Source organism: Cynocephalus volans, chromosome 5, assembly GCF_027409185.1.
Source record: "Cynocephalus volans isolate mCynVol1 chromosome 5, mCynVol1.pri, whole genome shotgun sequence".
In the NCBI taxonomy this organism is placed as follows: Eukaryota; Metazoa; Chordata; class Mammalia; order Dermoptera; family Cynocephalidae; genus Cynocephalus; species Cynocephalus volans.
Window position 1 is genome coordinate 39975098 of NC_084464.1, and position 24374 is coordinate 39999471.

General features: G+C 38.7%; 1 protein-coding gene across 1 annotated transcript in view; it reads right to left on the minus strand.

Moving 5' to 3' along the window:
* Positions 1-24374, minus strand: part of LOC134377893 (zinc finger protein 184) — a 944311-nt gene that overhangs the window by 796407 nt on the left and 123530 nt on the right. The window lies entirely within an intron of this gene.

Here is a 24374-nt window from a genome sequence, read left to right on the forward strand (position 1 = left end):
TGAGAGTTTTTTTGTATATTCCTTGGGATTTTCTACATAGATGTTATCTACAAATACATAGATGTCATCTGCAAATATGTACAATTTTATTTTTTCTTCTTATTTGAGTGCTTTATATTTCCTTCTCTTGCCTTCCTATAGTGACTAGAACTTCCAGCAGTATGTCGAATAAAAGTGATGAGAACAGACATGTCTTCTTCCCCATCTTAGAGAGAAAGCATTCAGTCTTTCCCCATTAAATGTAAAGTTGGCTATAGGTTTTTTGTAAATGTTCTTCATCACGTTCAGGAAGTTCCATTTATTCCTATTTTTCTAATAGTATCTATCATAAAAATATGTTAAATTTTGTGAAATGTTTTTTCTGCATCAGTTGTTAGGATCATGTGATTTTTCTTCATTAATAAAATTTCTGACTCCATTTTCAGTGTTTCGCTACTGACGGCTTTCAAGCCCAACCATTCCCTTTTCTCCTTCTGCCACATATTTAGGCAAGCTGATAAGACAACCCAGGTGCTCCTTTCTTTTACACCAGCAGGAACTTAAACCACACAAGCCCTGGCCCAAGAGGGGAACCTTCAAACCAGCCCCATTCTCTTGCCACCATAAAAGCCAATTCAGGATCCTTTCCCTGACTTCTCAAGACATTGTTGGACCTGCTTGGGAGCTTGCCTTGCTTTCCCCAGAAGATTTCATTATGTGAGTAGTGAATCTTTTCATACCCTCTTGGAGTCTGTGGTTAGTGTCATCTTCTGTCTGAATATACAAACCAAAGTTGGGTGAGGGGTACATCTGGCCTCTGTGGGATGCCTACAACAAGCCTGTTAATGTAGTGGATTACAATGATTAATTTTTAAATATTGAAACAGTCTTGAATCCCTGGAGTAAACCCCACTTGGCTATGGTGCACAATTCTTCTTACATTTTATTGAATTCTATTTACTAATTGTTAAGAATTTTTTTTACATCTATGTTCATATGGGATATTGATTCGTAATTTTTTTTGTACTTTCTTTGGTTTTGGTATCAGGGTAGTACTAACTTCAAAAAATGAATCAAGAAGTGTTCTCGCCCCTCCTGTTTTCTGGAAGAGATTGTACAGAATTGCTATTAATTCTTTTTTAAAATATTTGGTAGAATTCTCCAGTGAAACCATCTGGGCCTGAGGATTTCCATTTTGGGAATCTTTAAATTATGAGTTCAATTTCCTTAATATTTATAGAGATTATCACATTATTTCATATTGGATAAGTTGGGGTAGTTTGTGATTTTCAAGGAATTGGTCCATTTTATCTATGGTGTCAAATTTATGTGTAGAGAGTTTTTCATATTATTCCCTATTATCTTTTGGTGTCTACAGGTTCTGTTGTGGTATCCCCTGTTTCATTCCTGATGTTGGTCATTTGTGTCTTCTCTATATTTTTCTTTCTCAGTCTTGCTAGGAGTTTTATTATATGGGTCTTTTCAAAGAATGAGCTTTTTGTTTCATTTATTTTTTTTCTAATTTTTTGTTTATTTTCAATTTTATTGATTTCTGCTTTTATTCTTATTATTTGCTCCCTTCCGCTTGCTTTGTGTTTTTTTATTTTTCTTTGTTTGTTTGTTTGTTTTTGTTTTATTTGCTTCTTTTTCTAGGATTTTGAAGTGGAAGTTTAGATTATTAATTTGAGACTTTCCTTCTTTTCTAATGTATGCACTTACGCTATAAATTTTTCTCTTAGTACTGCTTTAGCTGTGTCCTACAAATTTTATGTTGTATTTTAATTTTTATTTACTTCACTGTAGTTTTTTATTTCCCTTAAGGCTTCCTCTTTGATCTTTGAATTATTTAGAAATGTGTTGTTCAGTTTTCAAGAGTTTGGTGATTTTCCTCCTCTCTTTCTGTTATGATTTTTGGTTTGAATCCGTCATGGATGAAAAACACATTTTAATTGCTTGAATTTGTTGAGATTTGTCTTATGGCCCAGAATATGGTCGATATTGTTATATGTTCCATGGGTACTTAAAAATAAATGTGTATTCTGCCGATGTTGGGTGGAGTGTTTTATAAATGTCAGTGAGCTCCTGTTGGGTGATGGTGTTGTTCAGTTCTTCTATGTCCTTGACGATTTTGTCTAGTTGTCCTGTTGATTGTTGTAAGAGGGATATTGAAGTCTCCAATGATAATTGTGGAGTTGTCTGTTTCTCTTTTCACTTCTATCAGTTTTTGCTTCATATATTTTGTAGATCTGTCGTTTGGTATATATATATTTAGCATCATTATGTCTTCTTGGTGGATTGACCCTTTTTATCATTATATAATCTCTCTCTCTGGTACTTTTCTTTCCTCTGTAGTCTACTTTGTGTGATAATAATACAGCTGCTCCTTCTTTACTTTGATTGATGTTTGCATGATGTATCTTTTTTCATTCTTTTACTTTTACTCTGCTTATATCATTATATTTGAAGTGTGTTTCTTACAGACAGCATATACTTGGGTGATGTTTTTAAACTCACACTGCCAATCTTTGTTGTTTAGTTTGTGTAGTTAGACTATTTCCATTTAAAGTAATCATTGGTATTTTAAGGTTAAGTCTGCCATTTTACCTTTTGATTTTGGTTCGTTCTCTGTGTTGCACTTCTTTGCATTTTTTCCCCCTGCTTTCCTATGGGTTACTTGAACGCTTTTTTTTAGAGAAGAGAAGACCATTTTGATTTATGCATAATGTTTTTGAGTATATCTCTCCATACAGCATTTTTAGTGGATTCTCCATGTATTACACTATATGTATATAGCTTATTACAATCTACTAATGTCATCATTTTACCAGTTAAAGTATAGAAACCTTACCACCCTTTACATACCTTTGCTTTTCCCAGTTTATGACATAATTATCCTAAATATGTCCTCCATATACATTCAGAACCACTTCAGACAGTGTTACAATTTTTGCTTCAACCATCAAACATAATTCAAAAAACTCAGGAGGAAAAGGAAAGTCTATTACATATAGACTTATAAAAATATAACCATATTTTTGCTTACTATGTTGTCTTCCTTCATGATCTTCCAAAGTTCCTTTTTTATCATTTGCTTTTTGTTTAGAGAACTTCCTTTAGTCATTCTTTTAGTATAGATCTACTTATACTAAGTCTCTTAGCTTTTCTTTGTCTGAGAATATCTTGACTTCACCTTCATCTCTGAAGTAAACAGTTCTTTTTTGTCAGCAACTGATAAATATTTTGCCACTTCTTTCTGGCCTCCATGCTTACTAATGAAAAATACCGTGTCATTCTCATTGTTTCCTTCCATAAGTAAGGTGTCATTTTGAGGAGGCTACTTTCAAGAATTTTTTCTCTGTCTTTAGTTTTCAGAAGGTTAATTATTATGTGTCTTGGTATGGATTTCTCTAGGTCTATCATGTTTAGGATTCTCTCAGCTTCGTGAAATCTGTAGGTTTATGACTTTTGCCAAATTGGGGGAGTTTTCAGCCATTATTTATTTACTTTTTTGTCCCTTCCTGCTTCTCCTCTCTTTCTGGGACTCTGATGACATGAATGTTAGATTTTTTGTCATAGTTCCACAGATCCCTGAGGTTCCTTTTATTTCTTTCTTTCTTTTTTCTTTTTCTTTTTTTATTTTATCATTATACAATGTAAACATTTTTTGTGGCCCTTTCCCAATTTCTCCCTAACCTTTCCTCCCCCTCCACCTTTCTCCCCTCTGGTATCCTCAGTTCTCTCCTTTTGAGAGTTCAAGGAATTATTGTGATTGTTGTATCTTTTTTTCTTTCTTTTCTTTTTGTTATGTTTTGTTTTTTCAGCTCCTACTTATGAGTGAGGACCTGCAGTACTTCTCTTTCTGTGCCTGGCTTATTTCACTTAACATAATTTTCTCTAAGTTCATCAATGTATCTGCAAATGGCAGAATTTCTCTCCTTTTTAATGGCAAAGTAGTATTCTATTGTGTATATATACCACATTTTCCTAAGGCTCCTTTTAATTTTCTTAGTCTATTTTCTCTGGTGGTCAAATTGGGTAATTTCTATTGTTCTATCTTTCTGTTCAGTGATTATGTCATTGAGCCCATCCACTGAACTTTTAATTTCATTTTTTGTGTTTTTAAGTTCTGAAGTTTCCATTTGGTTCTTCTTTATGTCTCCTCTTTCTTTGCTGAGATTTTATATTTCTTTACTGCATATATTTTTTTCATTTGTTTTAGGCATGTTTGTAATTGCTTGTTCAAGGCTTTGTATCATGGAAGCTTTAAAATCTTTGCTAGATAATCCTAACTTTTGGTAGAAACCTAAAGGAAAGCAGTCCAGGTCTAGGAAGGCTGCTTTAGAGGAATTAGGGACCCAGACTCACTTTATCTCTGTTCTGCCATGATGGTTTGTGGCCTCCCTTCTCAGTATCACTTCAGGGTCCAATAAAGCTCCTAGAGCCTCAGGCTGCATGCATGTCTGTGTTCCAGGAAGGGGGAAAACAGAAGGATGGCCCTTTTTGGAAGTCTCATATAATGTTTTTTTGTTTGTTTGTTTTGTTTTGTTTTTAATTTTACCTTTAATTATAGTAAAACACATATATAACAAAATTTACCATTAAAAAGTGCACAGTTCAGTAATGTTAACTATGTTCTCATTGTTGTACAACCACTCTCCAGAATTCTCTTCATGTTGCAAAATTAAAACTCTATTCTTATTAAACAACTCCCTGTCCCTCCATTCCTCTTACCACAGCCCTGGCAACCACCATTCTACTTTCTGTCTCTATGAATTTGACTACTTTGATACTTTAAATAAGTGAAATCATACATTATTAGTTTTTGTGATTGGTTTATTTTACTTAGTATAATGTCCTCAAGGTTCATCCATGTAGCATGTATCAGAATTTCCTTCCTTTTTAAGTCTGAATAGTATTCCACTGTGTGTAAATACTATGTTTTGTTTATCATTCATCTGTCAATGGACACTTGGGTTGCTTTCACCTTTTCGCTATTGTGAATAATCCAGCTATGAAAATGGGTGTATAAATATCTTTTCAAGACCCTTCTTTCAGTTCTTTTGGGCAAATACCCAGAAGTGAAATTGTGGGATCATATGGTAATTCTGTGTTTAATTTTTTGAGGAATCACCATACTGTTTTCCATAGTGGCTGTGCCATTTTACATTCCCATCAACAGTGTACAAGGATTCCAGTTTCTCCACATCCCTACCAACACTTGTTATTTTCTGATATATACTCATAAATATGCCATCCTAATGGATGTGAGGTCAGATAACATTTTTATTTACATATCATTAGTAGACACCTGGTGGTGACAGTGATGATAGTGGTGGAGCTTCCCAGTAAGTGTTCTTATGCTAAGGAAAAAGGAGAATGAATATTGGAATTGTCATCTGTAAACTCAATAACGGCAGGAACTAGATGGTAACTAGTTTTTCCGTGTTATTTCTCTCTGCTTCTCCTTCACTAATCTTTGATTCCAATGGGATTCACCATTGTTATTTGCATGCCTAAGCCTATGTGCTGTGTGCTCAGGCATGCAAAGATGATTTGGTACTTGAAGATCTTGCCTACACAGTTCTTACAGCTGTATGTAGAAAATGAGACATGGGCAAACATAACTATAATATCAGAGGAAGCCATACATGCTATAAGCGGTACAGATAAAGAGCTTTGGGAGTTCAGAGAAATAACTGGTTTAGCTTATAAAAGGAAGAGAGATATTTTGAAATTTCTTCCATATGTATGGAAGAAATATGACTGCACAAAAAGGGCAACCCTATCAAACCTTGTAGTTTTCAACCTCACCAGGACTCTTCCTACATCAAAGTTCTTTGACTTGGAAAAATTTTCACAAATATTGCAGTTTTTTGTCCTAGATGAAAAAATACTGACAATTGCAGAATTTTTATTTTTTATTTTTTATTTTTTTATTTTATTATTGAATCATAATTGATTATACATATTTTTGGAATTCAGTGTTGACATATGTTGATCAAATCAGTATTGTTAGTATGTATATTGTTACAAATTGTACTTATTCTTTATGCCCCTTGTCCAATCTCTCCTCACCCCTCTCTTCATCCCCCCTCCCGCCTCTGATAACCCTAGATTTCTTCTCTCCTTCTGAAAGAGTAATGGTTACTCTGTTGATTTGTTGCCTAGATGATCTGTCCAGTGCTGAAAGGTGTGTTCAGGTCCCCCAATATTATCATAGAGCAGATGCTTCTTCTGTCACTCTGGAATGGGCTTTGTGGAGAGAGACATCCTATTCTTTTCTTTGGTCTCTACGTGACTTTCCTTGTGTCAATACACTCCAGTGGCTGGCAGAGCATCTGCATGGTGGTTGTGACATCTACCCACTTTCACAGCAGCCATAGTTACTGTCATGGCTGTGGTGGGACACCCACAGGGAGGCGATGTTTTTGGTATGCTCCTTGGTGCTGGCGGTATGCCTGGGTGTGGGCAGGGTGTCTGGTGCCCGGCTCAATGCCCTGGGCCTCTGGGTGGGGCCCCAAGGCACTGGCAGTGTGCCTGGATGTGGGAGTGGGGTCCGATCCACAGCTCCATGCCTCACGTCCCCTGGCAGGCCCTAAGGCGCTGGTGGTGTGCCTGGGCCAGAACTAATTTTTTGTCCTTTGCTTACTTCTAAAACGGGGGAACTTCCTGTGGGAACCAGTACTTGAGCTGTGTTGTTGAGCCAAACTTCTGCTTTGCTGCTGTTTCCCCAAGGAAGACTTTTTGTGCAGCTTAGGGTTTAATGGCTGACCTTAGAGGTACTTCCAGCTCCTGGGTTGTGTAGAAACTCTGATCTGGGCCTGAATCTTTTCATCAAACTTCACCCCATGCAATTCTGCATTCCCGACCAGTATCCTCTGAGTGGTTCTGTGCTGATTGGGGGGGAGGGGGCGCAGATCTGCTGTCCTTGCTGTGTCCCAGTGTTCTCCCTCTGGGCCCATCTTCCTCACTGCCCGTGCTCCAAACACTTCCCTTGGGACAGGCCCTGTGCCAGTCCCTTGCGATGACTCACCAGCCATTGAATGGCTCCCCTTTTTCAGCTGTTGTGACTCCTTTCTCTTGCGTGGGTCGATGGGAACCATATTAGTGGTCTTGCTGTCCTGGGGGCCACCAAGGCCCTCTTCTCCCCTGCCGTCTCCAAGCAACTCCATCCAAAGGGCACAGCTGCAGCTTCTGCTGGCTCCTGCTCCATGTGCTCAGCAGCTCTGGCCTTAAAGTGGCCATGGCCTAAAACACTCCAGGCAGTTTTTCTTTCTCTCATTGAGGCTTCTCCCACTTCTTGAACTCCATAGGTATCTCCTCCTCTTCCCCTAAGCTCCAGGAGCCCAAGCTTGGCTGTTGTTACATTTTTATAGTTGTAAATTGGTTGATTTGTGGAAGAGAGTGACACTGGGGACTGTCTATTCCGCCATCATAACCACCAATTCCAGAATTTTTAATGTCTAAAGATGGATTGTGTTGATTCCAAGACAGCCATTTGGTGGAGCCTAAATTCATCGATAAAACACCTTGCAGATATGCTACATGAATCTGCTCATCATGGTAAAAATATTAGTGAAGCAGCTTCTTTCATAAAACACAAAAGTTGGTTGAATTTTACTTTCTCTGTAATTACCATCTGTTTTAGTTTGTTTTGTGTTGCTATAACAGAATTACCTGAGACTGGTTAATTTATAAAGAAGAGAGGTTTATTTGGCTTATGATTCTGGGACAGCTGCATCTGGCATGGGCCTCAGGCTGCTTCTACTCATGGTGGAAGGTGGCAGGCAGGAGGCAGATATAAGCAGATCACATGGTGACAGAAAGCAAGAGAGAGGAAGCAAGAGAGAGAGAGAAGGTGCCAGGGTCTTTTTCAGCAATGAGCTCTTGTGGGAACTAATTGAGCGAGAACTCACTCATTAATCCCCCCTACCTCAGGGAGAGCATTAATCCATTCATGAGGGATCCGCCCCCATGACTCAATTTCCAACACTGCCACATTGGGGATCAAATTTCCACATGAGTTTTAGAGGGGACAACACATCCAAACTCCATCATTCTGCCCCTGGACCCCCAAAACTCATGTTCCTCTTACATACAAAATACAACCATTCCATCCCAACAGTCCCAAAAGTCTTAGCTTGTCCCAGCACCAACTTAAAAGTCCAAAATCCAAAGTCTCCTCTGAGACCAAAAGCAAAAGTCCTTCCAGCTTTGAACCTGTAAAAGTCAAAACCAAATTTATCTACTGCCAAGATAGAATGGTGGAACAGGCATTGGGTACACGTTCCCATTCCAAAAGGGAGGAATAAGTCAGAGGAAAGGAAAAATGGGCCCCAAACAAGTCCGAAACCCAGCAGGGCAGGCATTATGTCTTAAAGCTCCAAAATAATGTTCTTTGACTCCAAGTCCTGCATCCTGGGTACAATTCGGCATCTGGGCCCCCAAAGCATCAGACATCCTTGTTCCCACAGCTCTGCCAGGCACAGCCCAGTGGGCCACGCTGGTGCCTGTGGCTTTTCCAGGCCTGCATTGCATGTTACCAGTGGCCCCAAAGTTCTGGGGTCCTGGCAGCAGCCCTGCTGCATTGGCTCTACTAGACATTTCCCCTGTGGGGGCTCTGGCCCCACTTTCCTGCTTGGCATTGGTTTAGCAGATGTCCTCTGCAGTGGCTCCGCCCCTGTGGCAGGTCTCTGCCTGGGCCCCCAGGCTTTTCCATACATCCTCTGGAATCTGGGTGGGAGGCTGCCACACCTCCACTGCTATCACATCCTGCAGGCCTGCAGACTTAACACAACGTGGACGCCACCAAGGTTTTGGGCCTCTACTTTCCAGGACTGCTGCACGAACCACACTTGGGGCCCCTCCAGTCGGAGCATCTGGGATGCAGGGAGCAGGATCCTGAGGGAAGCTGTGCCCCAGGTCTGTCCTCCAGGATAACTCAGTCCTTCTAGGCCTCAGGGTCTGTGATGGGTGGGGCACCCTTCCAGACTTCTGAAATGCTGCAATGCTGAAATGCTGCAAGGCTTTCCTCTCATTTTCTCTATTAGCATCTGGCTGCCTCACCGCCAAGATAATGTCTTTAGCAACTAGTCTATCTGCTTCACCCTTGAGTTTTTCTCCTGTTCTCTGCTTCTCTACCACATGGACAGGCTGCAAATTTTCCAAATCTATACAGTCTGCTTCTCTTAAATTCTGGCTTTACATCATGCCTTTGCAGCCATAACTCAGAGTAGGCTGTTAGAAGTAACCATGCAGCTTCCTTAATGCTTTGCTGCTTAGAAATTTCTTCTGCCAGACATTCTGGTTCACAACTCTTAAGTCCCACCTTCCATAAACTCCAAGGGCATGGACACAATGTGGCCAAGTGCCTTGCTATTGTATAACAAAGGTTATCTTTTGTCCAATTCCCAATAAGTTCCTCTTTTCTATATGAGACCTCATCATCCACGTGGTCTTTACTGTCCACATTTCTATCAACATTCTGGTCACAACCATTTAACCAGTCTCTAAAATCTTCCAAACATTCTTTCATCCTTTTGTTTTTTTCTAAGTCCTCCAAACTTCTCCAGCCTTTGCCCATTACCCAGTTCCAAAGCTTCATCCACGTTTTCAGGTATCTGTATAGCAACACCCCAATCTTCTGGTACAAATTTTCTATATTAGTCCATTTTGTGTTGCTATAACAGAATACCTGAGACTGGGTAATTTATAAAGGAAAAAGGTTTATTTGGCTTACGATTCTGGGACAGCTGCATCTGGCATGGGCCTCAGGCTGCTTCTACTCATGGTGGGAAGTGGCAGGCAGTCAGCAGATACAAGCAGATCACATGGCGAGAGGAAGCAAGAGAGAGAAAGTGCCAGGGTCTTTTTAAGCAATGAGCTCTCATGGGAACTAATCGAATGAGAACTCACTCATTAATCCCCCCTCCCCCAGGGAGAGCATTAATCCACTCATGAGGGATCCACCCCCATGACTCAATCAGTTTCCAACACTGCCACATTGGGGATCAAATTTCCACATGAGTTTTGGAGGGGACAACACATCCAAACTCTATCACCATAATGCTGATAAAACTATACAAGTGGCAAAGGCTTTGAGCCATGTCCTCAGGAACCTTTTGAAAATCTACCAATGCATTTTATACAATGACCCAAGTCACAAGGATGTAAATATGTTCTAGTAGTTGTCTGTATGTTTTCTAGATGAATTTTTTCCAAAGCAAAAGGCCTTTTGGACTTGTGGATCAAGTGGTGATGGCTTCATGTGCCAAATGAGGACACCCTGGGCTAGTGGGTGGGCTGGGCTGTGGCCAATGTGCTGCCAGCAATGTTGGGGGACAGTTCTGGGGCTGGGTTATGTCTGTATCACCTTCCATAGACTTCCCCACAGTGGTTTCGTACACCAAGTGTGATGGTAGGAGACCCAGTTAGGGTTCTAGGTAAAGGAAATAACGTGGGACAAGAGAAGGGTATTGGAGAATGTACATCCAGCTCACTTCAATTAACCATTGAAAGGAAAAGCCACAACCAACAGAAGATTCTTTCAACTTAAGGCAGAATAAAGGATGTCAGATGAAAACACTCCCACCAAGCTCAGAGTTACTATGATCTGAAAGATAACACTCAGTGCATAGCAGCTAGACTCAAGTTTCCTAGGATCCAACACTAAAGATTAGAGCTAACCAAAGTTATGGTACTCGGTAACAGTTACTGAGAATTTGCCATAAATATGTCAATTTATGTAATCCTCACTGCAATCTTGTAAATCCTGTGATATTAGATTCTCCTTTATAAGTGAAGAACTGAGGGACAGGTTAAATAATTTGTTTAAAATCACAGCTAGTAATGGCGGAATTCCCTATAAACGTTAAACTGAGTACAGCACAGATATTATTTTTCAGGTTTATAATATTGAAATACTGGAGACACCTAATTCTCCATCAGCTGGGGAAATGGCTGAATTAATTATTGAATATCCAGTTATGAAATACTATACTATACTATATGGAAAGTTCCCCAAGACATATTTTGGAGTGAAGAAGAAAATTCAAGTTGCAGAAAAATATGTATTTAGTAATTATTTTACACAAAACCCCTCAAAACAAGTTACCTTGTGTACATATTTATGTAAATAAATAGAAAATGAATAAATGTACACAAACCAATAGAAAACTGGAATAATACACCCTAAACCAACAACAGTGAATAGCAGAGCAAAGGGAGTCATGATCAGGGATTTAAGGTCATTATGGTAAAATAGAACTTTTCCTTGTTCATGAAGGTTTTTGGGGGGAAGTGGACAGAAAATGTGTGTGCGTATATATATATTCTTTATATAATAAAAATTAATTTTAAAACTTGAAACTAATAACTTAATTTCAAGGAATTTCATTGATTTCAAGGAAATACTGATTTTTGTCTTTTTCTAAAACTTTGTCACATTTCAGGGTACTTATTTCACTAAACAAGTTCTTAAAGAGATGTGCAAGTTCTTCCCTTGTTATACAAATTTCACTGTCCCTATTATCCTTAGAGATCAGGAAAAGGTGAAAGAACCAAAGAGACATTAAAACTAAAATTTTCCAAACGGTAAGAATTTCACATTCTTTGGTCAGTTCTCCCTTTGGTCTTCATGGCTGTGTGCTCATCAGTAGAAGAGCCACATAAACTTTCCCCTTATGAAGTTGTCATTGGATGGCCAATGAGATTAGGTTCATTGACTAGTTCTGTGTTCTCACATACTAACTTTATGATATACTCAGTCTTTCCCAAAGAAGCACAGAATCTCTCTAAATAAACTTCAGCTTGGATATTGGATGCTTTGAAAGGAATGTCAATTCAAGTCTGCATTAGAATCTCACTGGAAAGTACCAAACCAGGTCCTCATACCCACAGCTACTTCTCTAAACCTCAAAGGAATTGCCCTTGAGTGCATGTTTTACAAAGTTAACAAATAAAAACCCTCTTGAATGGACCTCTGTCTGAAAGGGAGATTTCATCAAGCAGCCGAATAAAATATTCCTAAGAGCAGACGGTTTTCTGTATTAAACTGCTCTCCCAAGATCCTTAGAGCAAGCAGATGGTGTTCAGAATTAGCTTCATTCCAAAGCCCTCAGATCAAGAACACAAGAAATACATGCCCTGTGACATGGACACTCACATGTCGATTTTCCGTGTGTGTGTGTGTGGGTTGATTAATGTCACGTTCACTTTATATTGGGTTGAAACCACTGACTACTGAGCTGAAGCTTTAATAACTGTCCTGCTTGTTGAGTATCCATACTTTGTAATGATGCTATGTAGAAAAACTTGTCTATGCTCAGTGCCTCAGGGCCCAGCTGGGGACCCAAGGCATGAAGCCAGGGAACCAACCCCCTCCCACAACCAGGCACACTGTGCCAGCACCTGGGGTCCCACCCGGGGACCCAAGGTATGGATCTGGGGACCAGACCCTCCTCGCACAACTAGGCACACTGTGCCAGTGCCTTGGGGCCCTCCTGGGGACCCAAGGCATGGTGACTGGACCTCCCCACCACAACCAGGCACACCATGCCAGCACCTCGGGACCCACCCAGGGACCCAGCATATGGAGCCAGGGACCAGACACTCCCCACAACGAGGCACACCACCAGCACCAAGGAGCATGATAAAAACATCACCTCCATGTGGGTGGCCCACCACAGCCACCACAATGACCACGGCTGCTGCAAAAGTGGCTAGACGCCACAACCACCACGCAGATGGTCCGCCAGCCACTGGAGTGCATTGACACAAGGAGAGTCACCAGCAGAGATAAAGAAGAGGATGTGTCTCTCCACAAAGCTTAGTTCAGAGTGACAGAAGAAGCATCTGCTTTATCATAATATTGGGGGACCTAATCACACCTCTCAGCATTGGACAGATCATCTAGGCAACAAATCAACAGAGTAGCCATTATTCTTTCAGAGGGAGAGAAGAAATCTGGGGTAATTGGGGGGAGGGGAGGAGGGAGAAGGGGGTGGAGAGAGATTGGACAAGGGGCATAAAGAATAATTACGATTTGTAACAATATATATGCTAGTAATATTGATTTGATCAACATATCTCAACGCTGAACCCCCAAAATATGTATAGTCAATTTTGATTCAACAAAAATTTTTTTATAAAAGAAAAACTTGGCTACACTAACCTATTTCTTTGCCAGTGATTTGGGACTTCTGGTTGTCGGACATTTGAACACTTTCCACTTTACTAAATAGAGATTCCTAAAGTGATCATCACACTAAATGGTCCTTTCTTTTTAAGCACATATGTCAACCCTATTTAACCAAACTATTCAAAGTCTACCCCAAATCTTTCCAAACCACAATAAAACCCATATGTTTTTCCCCACAAAGGGCTCAGTCCACCCAATATAGAATCATTCCGCATGAGGAATTTTAGTAGTTCACAGCCTCTTTCATATGATCACTGAAGCAAAAGCTCCAGAGGTTAACTGTAATTTCCTTCAGTGATACTAAAATATCTAAAGTACCAGATAACTAAAGCAGTCATCTGTTTAATGTTACCTTTCTGAAATATGGGGGCATGGATAATTCCCCATTCTCTATCAAAGCAGCTTAATGGAAATTACCTGCAAGTTGGATAAGTCTCCTATTACCCCATTTTCCACTTCTAAAATGGCCTGCTCTGCAAATTGTGGAAAATTCTGTAAACACCATAAGATAGTGTCTCGATGTTTTGGGGGGAAAAGAACAAACAGGTCATAGACTACTCAAGGCAGTCATAATCATGTTAATTCCTTGGTGTAGACCTCAATCATTTGGTTACAGAAGGTAAACTTCTAACAATATTTTTGTCTTCCAACCGCCTGATTGTGCCTTAGAAAAATCACATAAGATTGGCTTCATAGCTTAAAAATGTTGGAGGGGGTGGGGATTTAACAGCTTATGCTTTAGGCTACAGGTGCTCAAACATTAGTATACATCAAAATTACCTAAAGGACTTGTTAAAACAGAATGCTGGGCTGAAAACATTCTTTGCTAACAAGTTTCTAGAGAATTGCTGCTGTTGGTCTGGGACCACACTTCGAAAACCACTGCCTTAGGTAAATCCGAACAGACTACTAAGGTGCTCACCAGAGAAATTATAGAATTGAGGAAAATGGTGTTCAAAATTGGAATTGTGTATGTCATGCTTATTTTTTGACATTTATGAAAATCACTATACTTATTTAGATTTCACCAATTTTACACGTACTCATTTGTGTGTGTGTGTACACGTGTGTGTGTTTGGTTCTGTGCAGTTTTATCATCTGTAGGTTCATGTATCCACCACCACGGTCAAGCTACAGAAGAGTTTCATCACCACAGGGACTACAAATAATTAGAAAGACACTATTTGCAATGCCAAAATTATAGCATACCTGATTATAAATCTAAAAAAATGTATGCAAAATCTGTATGCAGAACTTTACTGAAAGACCCTTAAGAAAACCTCAATTAATAGAGAATAATTTAATATTTATAGATGAAAAGCTTATTGTCATAAAGATCTTTATTCCCTCACCTGCATTTATAGATTCAATCCAACTCCAATCAAAATTCCAACAAGTTTCTATAGAATTTGAAAAACCAATTCTAAAATTAATATAAAAGATCAAAGGACCAAACATGGCCAATACATTTCTAGAAAAAAAAATGGAGAACTTGCCCTACCACATATCAAATTTATTATAAAGCTATATTATTATGATAGTGTGGTATTAGCACAGGGGTAGATAAAAAGATCAATGGAGCAGAACACAAAACCCAGAAACAAAACCAAGCATATATATATTATATAACAGAGATGTCGTAGTGGAACTATAAAAAGAAAGACTATGTAATATAGAGAGATGAAAAATTGGTTATCCATATGGACCAAGATTAAGTTAGATCATTTCTTAAAAGCAATCAAGGAGAGAGACATCAGCAAAAATGGTAAAGTAAGGAACTCTGAAATTCTACCTCTCCAAAAGAACAATGAAAAACCTGGGGGAAATGGTAAGAATAAACTGTTTTGGAACTCTAGAAATGAACCAAAGGCTTGCAGGAACCCTGGGAATGCTTATTCAAGAAAAATGGCTGAATTTCAGTAAGAACAGAAAACGTCATGGAGTTGTAACTTACCCTAGTCCCACCTCCTACTTCTTAGCTCAGCAGCTGCTTTGAAAATAACAGCTTACATTCTTGGTTTCTGAAGGGAGCAGAGCAGAAGTCATTTGCAAAGAATTGTAATGATTTATTTTGACCTGTCTGGTGGCTCCATGGAAGACTGGCTCAAAAGGCATGTCTTCATTTCACCTGATGTGGAACTGGTCCAGTGCTAAAGCTACTACCCAGGAGCATTTGTCAAACCATTTACATGCAAATGTTTTAGTCATTGGTGCCTGTGGTGATAAATAACACTTGGGGCAAACAATAGACTAACCAACAGGCTTAGGAGGAAATGGTGAGAAATGATATGCCCTTAAGGGTTTTGAAAAGCTCTGAAACATTACTTGGAATATAGAAGAACATGCACATGCCACTGGCTGTGCACATGTTCAGGTAAGACCTGAGAAAGTGCCACGCTATCACCTTTGGCTTATCTTGAAGTTCTGCAGAAGCAAGGATTGAAGGCTAAGGCAGAGTTGGAAACTGCCTGACTGAGAGTTAAAAGCATGCCCCACCATGAATGAACAGTCCCCTGGCAAAACTGGTAAATATTTAGGTTCTAGGCATTTAAAGAAATCTCTGCTCAATCATTCACTAGCCACTAAGCTAATGAAACAGAGACTTCAGTGGCCATACACAATAAAGAATACAGACTTTGCAGTATTAGTTCAGAAAAATCACCGTATTAGTCCGTTTGTGTTTCTTATAAAAAAAAGTACACAGAACTGGGTGATTTATTAAAAAAATGAAATTTGGTGCTTACAGTTTCTGAGGCTGGGAAGTCCAAAGTCCATCTGGTCGTGGTGACAGTGACCCAGGGGTCTCACATTGCAAGATGGTAGAAGCAGAGAGAACAGAGAGAGAGAAAGGCCTCAGAACTACGTTCCGATTACCATTTTTAATTCATTCGCTAATAGGATTTCCCACCCTCTTAACAACCACAGTGGGTGCTAAGTTTTTAATACATAAAACTTGGGAGACAATTCAAGCCTCAGTGAGTTTGGGGGGGACATAATTCAATCCACTACAATCACCAAACAGCATTACTGCAATAAGCAGCAACAAAAACCCTGTGGAAGGGAGAAAATATTATTTTCAGAGTTGCCACATTATAGTATTCAAAAAGTACAGTTTTCAACCAAAAATTGAGGTATTTAGAAAAATAAAAAAGTGTGGCTCATACACGTGGGGAGGGGGGAAGCAATCAATAGAAAGTTCCTGAGGAAGCTCAAACCTTGGACTTTCTAGAAGACAAAGACTTTAAATCAGCTATCTTAAATGTGTTCAAAGAACCAAAGGAAACTTTGTTTTTTAAGGAGAAGTGTGAAACAGATATTTCACTAAATAAAAAATATCAATAAAGACAAATGATAAAAATAAAAATCTGAAGTTGAAAAGTATGACAAATGAAATTTCAAAATTTGCTGGAAGGACTCAAAAGATTTGAGAGACAGAAGAAAGAAACAGCAAACTTGAAGATTGGTTGAGATTATCCTGTCTGAGCAACAACAACAAAAAAGAATGAAAACGATGAACAGAGCCTCAGAAACCTGTGGGATGCCATTAAGCATACCAAAATATACGTAATGAGAGACAGAGAAAAAGACAGGAAGAATATTAGAAGGAAGAGTATCAGAAGAGTATTAGAAGAAGAGGTAGAGAAAGAAGCAGAAAAAAAGTGCAGAAAGAAGAAATAATGTCTGAAAACTTCTCTTTGTTTTTGGCTTTCAACAGTTTGATTATAATGTGTCTAGTTGTGAATCTTTTTGAATTTATCCTGCTTGGAGTTCGTTGAGTTATTTGCATGTATAGATCATGCCTTTTCTCAAATTTGGGAAGTTGTCAACCATTATTTTTTCTTTGTGAATGATTTCTTAAAATACAAATGGTACTAATCATTAAAAAAAGAAGATAAATATGACTCCCACTAAAATCTTTTTGGGTTTTTTTTTTTTTTTTTTGGCAGCTAGCTGGTACAGGGATCAACCCCTGGACCTTGGTGTTATCAGCAGAACTCTCTAATCAACTGAGGTAATCGGCCAGCTCTCCAAGAACATATTTTATCAAATGATATGTTAAAGAAAGGCAAGGAAAAGCCAGAAATTATTACTTTTTACAATACATATAACTGACAAAAGATTTAATTAGGAAGACATGGTCAACTTTAATAATTAGGAAAAGGCAAATAAAGCTTACAATAAGCAATCAGTTTACATCTGTTCAGTGGTAAACATCTAAAAATCTGATAATACCACGTTAGAAAAGGTGTGGACCAACTTATACATTATCAGTTGGTGTGTAAAATAAGATTTTTTTTTTTTTTTTGTACAATAATTGTCTTTCAACTGAGCACTAAGCAGTTGACAAAGTGGGTCATAAGTGTGCCTTCTGGTCTTCGTGGCTTTGTTTTGTTTTTAATCTTTTGGCACCAAGGGTTTCACCTCCCCTCCTCCCCAGTCTCAAACCACTCAAACTGGATTGAGTCTCCACTGAGCTTTGGGAAAAAATAATTTCAAGTTCTCACATCTGAAATACTACACGGTAGTTAAAAACATGGGCTGTGGCAAAAGATGGCCCGAGTTAAAACCGCAGCTCTGCTAGTCTTTGCCTTGTAACCCTGAGCAGGTAGAAAAACAAGAGACCCCACCTCCTGAGGGTGGTTCTAGGATCCATGAATTAATGCGTGCAAAGCGCTTGGAAGAGCTCAGCAGAGTCCCCGTGATATATAGGTGTTTGTCTTTATTATTATTGCTCAGTTATGAGAGATTTTGGAAGATGGAGAATTGTGTAAATCTACAGAGAGCCTCCCACCCCATACCCCCACACACACACCCTCCGCCTCTGCAAACCCTCTAGGAGCATGTTGGGTTTAGTGGCGTTGCCGCTAACTTGTGCTCTACCACCTTCTGCGCGTTCTCGGGGATAAAGTAAAAGCCAGCATTTAGAGCGTGGGGACGTTGCTAACCAGGAGTCTTCCCGGTCGGTGGGGTGGCAAAGTGTTGGGGGCCTGTGGACAAGTGAGCAATTTCAATGCAGCTTTGACACCCATAGTTGGTGATATATGGCGATGTTTTTCAATTTTGTGATTTTATCAATGTTCCATTAGGCTGTGCAGGAGGAATTTCCAACAAATAGGGTATTAAACCTCTCCCTCGGCTTTTCTTGTCAGCATAGTTATGTGAGGGGTCTTCAAAAAGTTCGTGGAAAATGCGCATTATGAAAAATTATGCATGGATTTTTTTTTTTTTTTTTGCACCAAAATAAACTTGTACTAACTTGTTATAACATGTCTGAACAGGATATATTTTGAGGCACTAAGAAAGATAAGACATCAGTTTGAAAAGAACCCTATCAGAGCAACATGAATTCTGCTAAAATTGAAGCAAGGACATGCATTAAATTTATGGTGAAGCTTGGGTGGAAGAATGGTAAAATCATTGATGCTTTATGAAAATTTATGGAGACAATACCCCCAAAGAAATCAGCAGTTTACAAAAGGATAACTCTTTTTAAGAAGGAAGGAGACAATATTGAAGATGTAAGCCCACAGCAGCAGACTATCCACATCAATTTGTGAGGAAACAGTTAATCTTCTTGTGCCCTAATTGAAGAGGGCCAACGATTAATAGCAGAAACAATAACCAACACAATAGACATCTTAATTTGTTCAGCTTACACAATTATGGCTGAAATATTAAAGTTGAGCAAACTTTCCACTCGATGAGTGCCAAAACTGATGTGCCCAGATCAGCTGCAGACAAGAGCAGAGCTTTCAAAAGGAAATTTTAAACAAGTGGGATCAAGATCCTGAAGCATTTCTGAAAAGAATTTTAACAGGAGATAAAATATGTTTTTAGCAGTATGGTCCTAAAGTGCAGTCAAAGCCATGGCTACCAAGAGGTGGAAGTGGTCCAGTCAAAGCAAAAGCAGACCGGTCAAGAGCAAAGATCATGGCAACAGCTTTTGGCGATGGTCAAGGCATTTTGCTTGCTGACTTTCTGGACAGCGGAAGAATGATAACACCTGCTTATCATGAGAGTGTTTTGAGAAAGTTAGCCAAAGCTTTAGCAGAAAAACACCCAGGAAAGCTTCACCAAAGAGTCCTTCTCCACAACAATGATCCTACTCATTCCTCTCATCAAACAATGGCAATTTTGTGAGAGTTCCAGTGGGAAATCATTAGGCATCCACCTTACAGTCATGATTTGGCTCTTCTGATTTCTTCTTGTTTCCTAATCTTAAAAAAATCTTTAAAGGGCACCCACTGTTCTTCAGTTAATAATGTAAAAAAGACTTCATTGACATGGTTAAATTCCCAGGACCTCAGTTCTTTAGGGATGGACTTAATGGCTGGTATCATTGCTTACAAAAGTGTCTGGAACTTGACGGTGCTTATGTTGAGAAATAAAGTTTATACTTTTTATTTTCATTTTCTAATTTAATTTTTCTCTTAATTTTTTGAAGTCCCCTTTTATATGTATTTGCTTATCTACTTATACTCTCCCTGACCATTTTTTTTAATTTCTTAGGTGCATGGACAGCAACATCTGGCATATTTATGCAATAAAACAAACATTTTATAATTTTCTACTATGAAATTCTCAAAAATACAATAAGTAGAAGAAATTACATAATGTGGCTTCATATATTCATCACCCAACTGCAAGAATTAGCAATAGTTTGCCACTCTCATTTTGTATACATCCCAACCATTTTCCTCATGTATTTTATAGCAAAATTCAGGTATCATATCATTTTATCCATAAAGGCTTCAATATGTAATAGAAATAGAATTTTAAAATATATGCACTGCTTTTTTAGTGGGAATGTCTAATAAGAAAAAAAATGTCTTCTTCAGATTTCTTTGTTTTATCATATTTTGATTAGTGTGGTAATTTTCTTTGAATGGACTTAAAGGATCAGGTGAATGACTTAAGTGCACCAAGTTGGTATGGCAGAATTTTGTTTACTCGGTCAGCAAGATAATTTCCCTTTGAAGGATCAAGTTAAATACTAATCTTATCCCTATTTAATCTGAACTTAATCAGAAATATAGTTGAAGAACAGAGTCACCTAAGTATTCATGTTCATGACAATGTATGGCATTTTCTTCATTTCTGTGCTCTACTTGAATGCCTTGAGCTTGTCTCCTAAAAGTTTGCTTTCCCTAGATTTCACGTATTGCTCTTTATAATTAACCCAGAACACTATTTTAGTCAAAACACATTCCCTTTTAAAAGGCTTACACTTAAGATCTTTGATCCTGCTACCTTTGTTAGGAAAACATCAACTAATAAATTATTTTTATTCCAGTTAAAGTGGATTCAAACAAATTGTCAAAACTTTTGCAAGGTGAAAGGTTTTCAAAAGTTCTTCCTATTATTTTGAATAATTAATATGTACAACTTAACCTAGCAGTATTTAAATAAATAGGCAAAGTAAAGAATAGAATCATTAAAAATGGGAAATAAACCAAGGAATCAATACATTAAATCTGCTCCAACAAAGAGGAATTCCAGAATATTTACCATTCGTAGTTAAAAACTTGAATGAGAAAAGAGAGTTCCCTATTATAGATATAAATCTGACATTTCCTACAGTCCTTTAAAGAAACAAATTCTTCCTCTTACTCTAAGATGAAGGAAAAAACATCCTACTTCAGACATTTGGCCTGCCTAAATTTATGATCAGTCTTAACATGCAAAAGCTAAATCGTCATTCCCACAATACCTGCTACTCCTTCGGTTTTCCCAATTTCAATAAACACTACTTCTATTTGTCCCACTTCTGAAGCCGGAAGCATGAGACTCCTTGGTCTTTCCCTGTCGCCTGAGACTGACGAGGCTCCCAGAGATGTGGAACTTTCTGTGCTTAAATGGGAAAGTTTCCAGCAAATCAGGATGAGTTGCTCACCCTACTTGTCCTTCACAGTGTGTATCCAAATCATCATCAGGTCTCCACAATTTTGTTTTATTTTATTTTGGCAGCTGGCTGATAAGGGGATATGAACCCTTGACCTTGGTGTTATCAACACTGCACTCTCCCAAGTGAGATAACCTGTCAGCCCTATGTCTCCATGATTTTATCTCCAAAATATATCTTGGAGGCCTCCACCTCTCTCCATTCCTATTGCCTTTTCTAGTCCAAGCTGCCACCATCTCTCATGCTGACTGCTGCTATGGTTTCCCAACTGGTCTTCTCACATCTTGCCACCTAGTCTCTCCAGGGCAGCCAGAATGATCTTCCAGAAATATTAAACATATCACCTTCTTCCCTACTTACAAAGCTTCCGTAGGTTCCCATTACAATCTGGGTAGTATTTAAACCCCAAACATGGTGTCTAATGCCTGTAAGATTTGGCCAACTTCTCCAGTGCCATTTCTCCTGCTTGTTTCTTTTGAGGCCACAGTGGCCTTCTCTCGATTTTTCTAATTTTTCCAGCTTCTTTTGCTCTGGGACCTTCACACATGCTCTTCACTGGAATACCCTTTGCTCCATTTTCCCTCTATCTCCTACTTCCCTCAGGTTTTATTCTAAATGTCACCCATTCACCCAAAGGATCTATTCAGAGACAGCTTTCCTAATCTCCCATTTTAAATTAATTCCCCTCTGTGGTTTCTCTCATGATGTTTTGCACATTTTCCTATATCCTTTAATAAGACTTGTCATCATGTACTTATTTTTGTTCTTTTTTGTTTCAGTGTCTGTCTTCCCCATTAGACAGTATACACTGGGCATAGCACAGTGAATGGAATAGAAAAGACATTTGTTAAATAAATGTTGACAGAATTTATGAATGGATGGTGAGATTTCATCATGCTCAAAGTGCCAGTTTGTTTCCTGGTAGATTTGCTGCAGTCTCTCATCTATCTGCATCTACTAAATATTAAAAATGATCTTAACAAAGATGGTCCAAGCTTGAATAGTCAAACCCCCAGACAACTTGGTGATTTAGCCACATCTGTTCATGTAGTAAAGGGGAGAAAAACTGGAAGATCAGCACAGAGGACTGTGAGATCATCTCAAAGGCTTCAGAGCTGAAGGGTCAGGTTGATAAGCATGTTATGAGGGAAAGGGGCTGACGCAGGAGATTAATGCAGGGCACTGAATGAGAATGCTGTTCGTATGGGTTTGTAATCAGGTATATTTTCCTGGAAATCATATGCTCTCCTTGTGGAAATAGGAATGTAACCCATATCTGTACTGAGAAAAGGTGGGGAATTATTGCCCTGATCCCCTGTAGTTTAGTAAGAATTAAGAAACGAGATTAGGAAGCTTTGGTAGGAAGAAGGCAGGAGTTTGGGGTAAAACATAGCAATTACAATCACTATGTTATAGAGCACAATTAAAAGAATGTTTTCCTCTGTCGGGAAGTAGTCTGTGGAATTAGACCTATTATGGGTATGGTCTGCCAGCTCGAACTGTAAGATGTTAAGATGAAACTCCATCCTGTCATCCATAAAAATGGATTTCGTTAAATCTAGAGGTCATTTCCTAATATCTTCATTTCTGAACAGCATTTGGCTCTCTTCACTATTCTTCTGCCTTTAAATAATTTAAGCTTATCTTTACTTTTAAAAATTTAATTACTAAGTAACATGTACTCATGATAAAGAAAAAAGTAAAATAAAATCTTGCAAAAACTGTTAAATATAGAAAGTCTAAAAGCTTTATTGTCTCTCTCTTAGAGATATACCAACTGTTAACAATTGGTATATGTCCTTCAGGATATTTTTTATGTTTATGTAATCAGAGCCTTCCAGAAGTTGCAAAAGGTTCAGGCCATCTTCATTCCCAGTATATAAACAATAAATGCCAAATAAGATTTCAAAATATTGGGATATATTCAAAACTCTTAATTTAACTTAAAAAAAATTATACAATGGTTGTATGTATAATACATACACAGATATACATATATATAGATAATACTACTTTTGATAACGTGAAAAGTCTAATTTAGGACTTTCATAAAATTGAGGCTAAAGCTAAGTAGCCTCATCAATGTTAAAAAACGAAACTCTCACAGCTTATCATGTAAAACACAAATGCTATATATATTGTTCTTGCAACCCGCCCCCTTTTTAAAACTTAACAGTGGGATAATATTTGTAATTTACTACATATAGATCTGTACTATTTTTATTAATGCTCACATACCACTGTGATGTTTTGTTAATCATACGTTATTTAAGCATTCTATTTAGGTGAACATTGAGTAGTTTTTAATATTTAACTATTAAATCCACTGTACTATATTTAAGGGAGAGAGTGTGTGTGTGTGTATATATCCCAAGAGGTTCAAATAATTGAAAATATTCTTTCTAGGTAACTTAATTCCGGTCCTTAGATTTTGTATTAAATCTAGAATGCTTCGTTAGTTCATTTAACAATAGTCATTGTTTGCTTACTCTGGCAGTGGTGTAATGTGATGACCAAAACAAATATATTCCATGCTCTGTTGTTGGAGGGAGAGGGGTCTAAGTCAAAGTTCAGTGAAACTCTATTGAATTAACAGCAGAAATTCCTCCCTCGAAGCTTCCCCTAGTTACTAATTCTGAAGTTAAGAAATGAGGTTCCCCTTGAATCTCTGAAGGGTGAGTGTAAGGCATAGTGGATGATTCGAAGTGTAAGAAAAACTGCAATATACTTACCCCACTCAAAGGAACAATAAAGACTGTTTCATTCAATATTGTGAATGAAGTGTCCCTGATGGTAGTGTTGTGATGTATTTTAAATTCCGTGAAGAAACATGGATGAGAAAAAAAGGAGTCCCTCCCAACGAAGCTGAGAACAGAGGTAAGACTGTTCATAGGAAGGGAGAAGGCACCAACATTTTGGTAAGGAAAATTCCCCCCTCCAAGATTCTGCGCTAAATCAAAAGGCACACAGACTCTCACGAGTGGAAGAGGCTTCTTTTCCGGGTGGTCATTTCATCACTGAGGTGGTTAGAGCTGGAAGGACGGCAGAGGTTACTCGGTTTGGCTTTCCAAGTGGGAACTGGAGTTAGTGATGTGGCTTAGGAAAGAGCCACATCCAGAACTCTGCCTCCTGACGCCTGCACCAGGGGTCACCACCCCGCCCGCCCGCCCTTCCCAGCGTTGGCAGAAGGCAGGCTGCGCCGTCTTGCCCTTCCAGAAGACTGCCTTTCTCCCGGGGTCCTGACCAAAGCCACAGCAACCCCATCGGGGCGCCGGCGCTTCTCTGCTTCTTTTC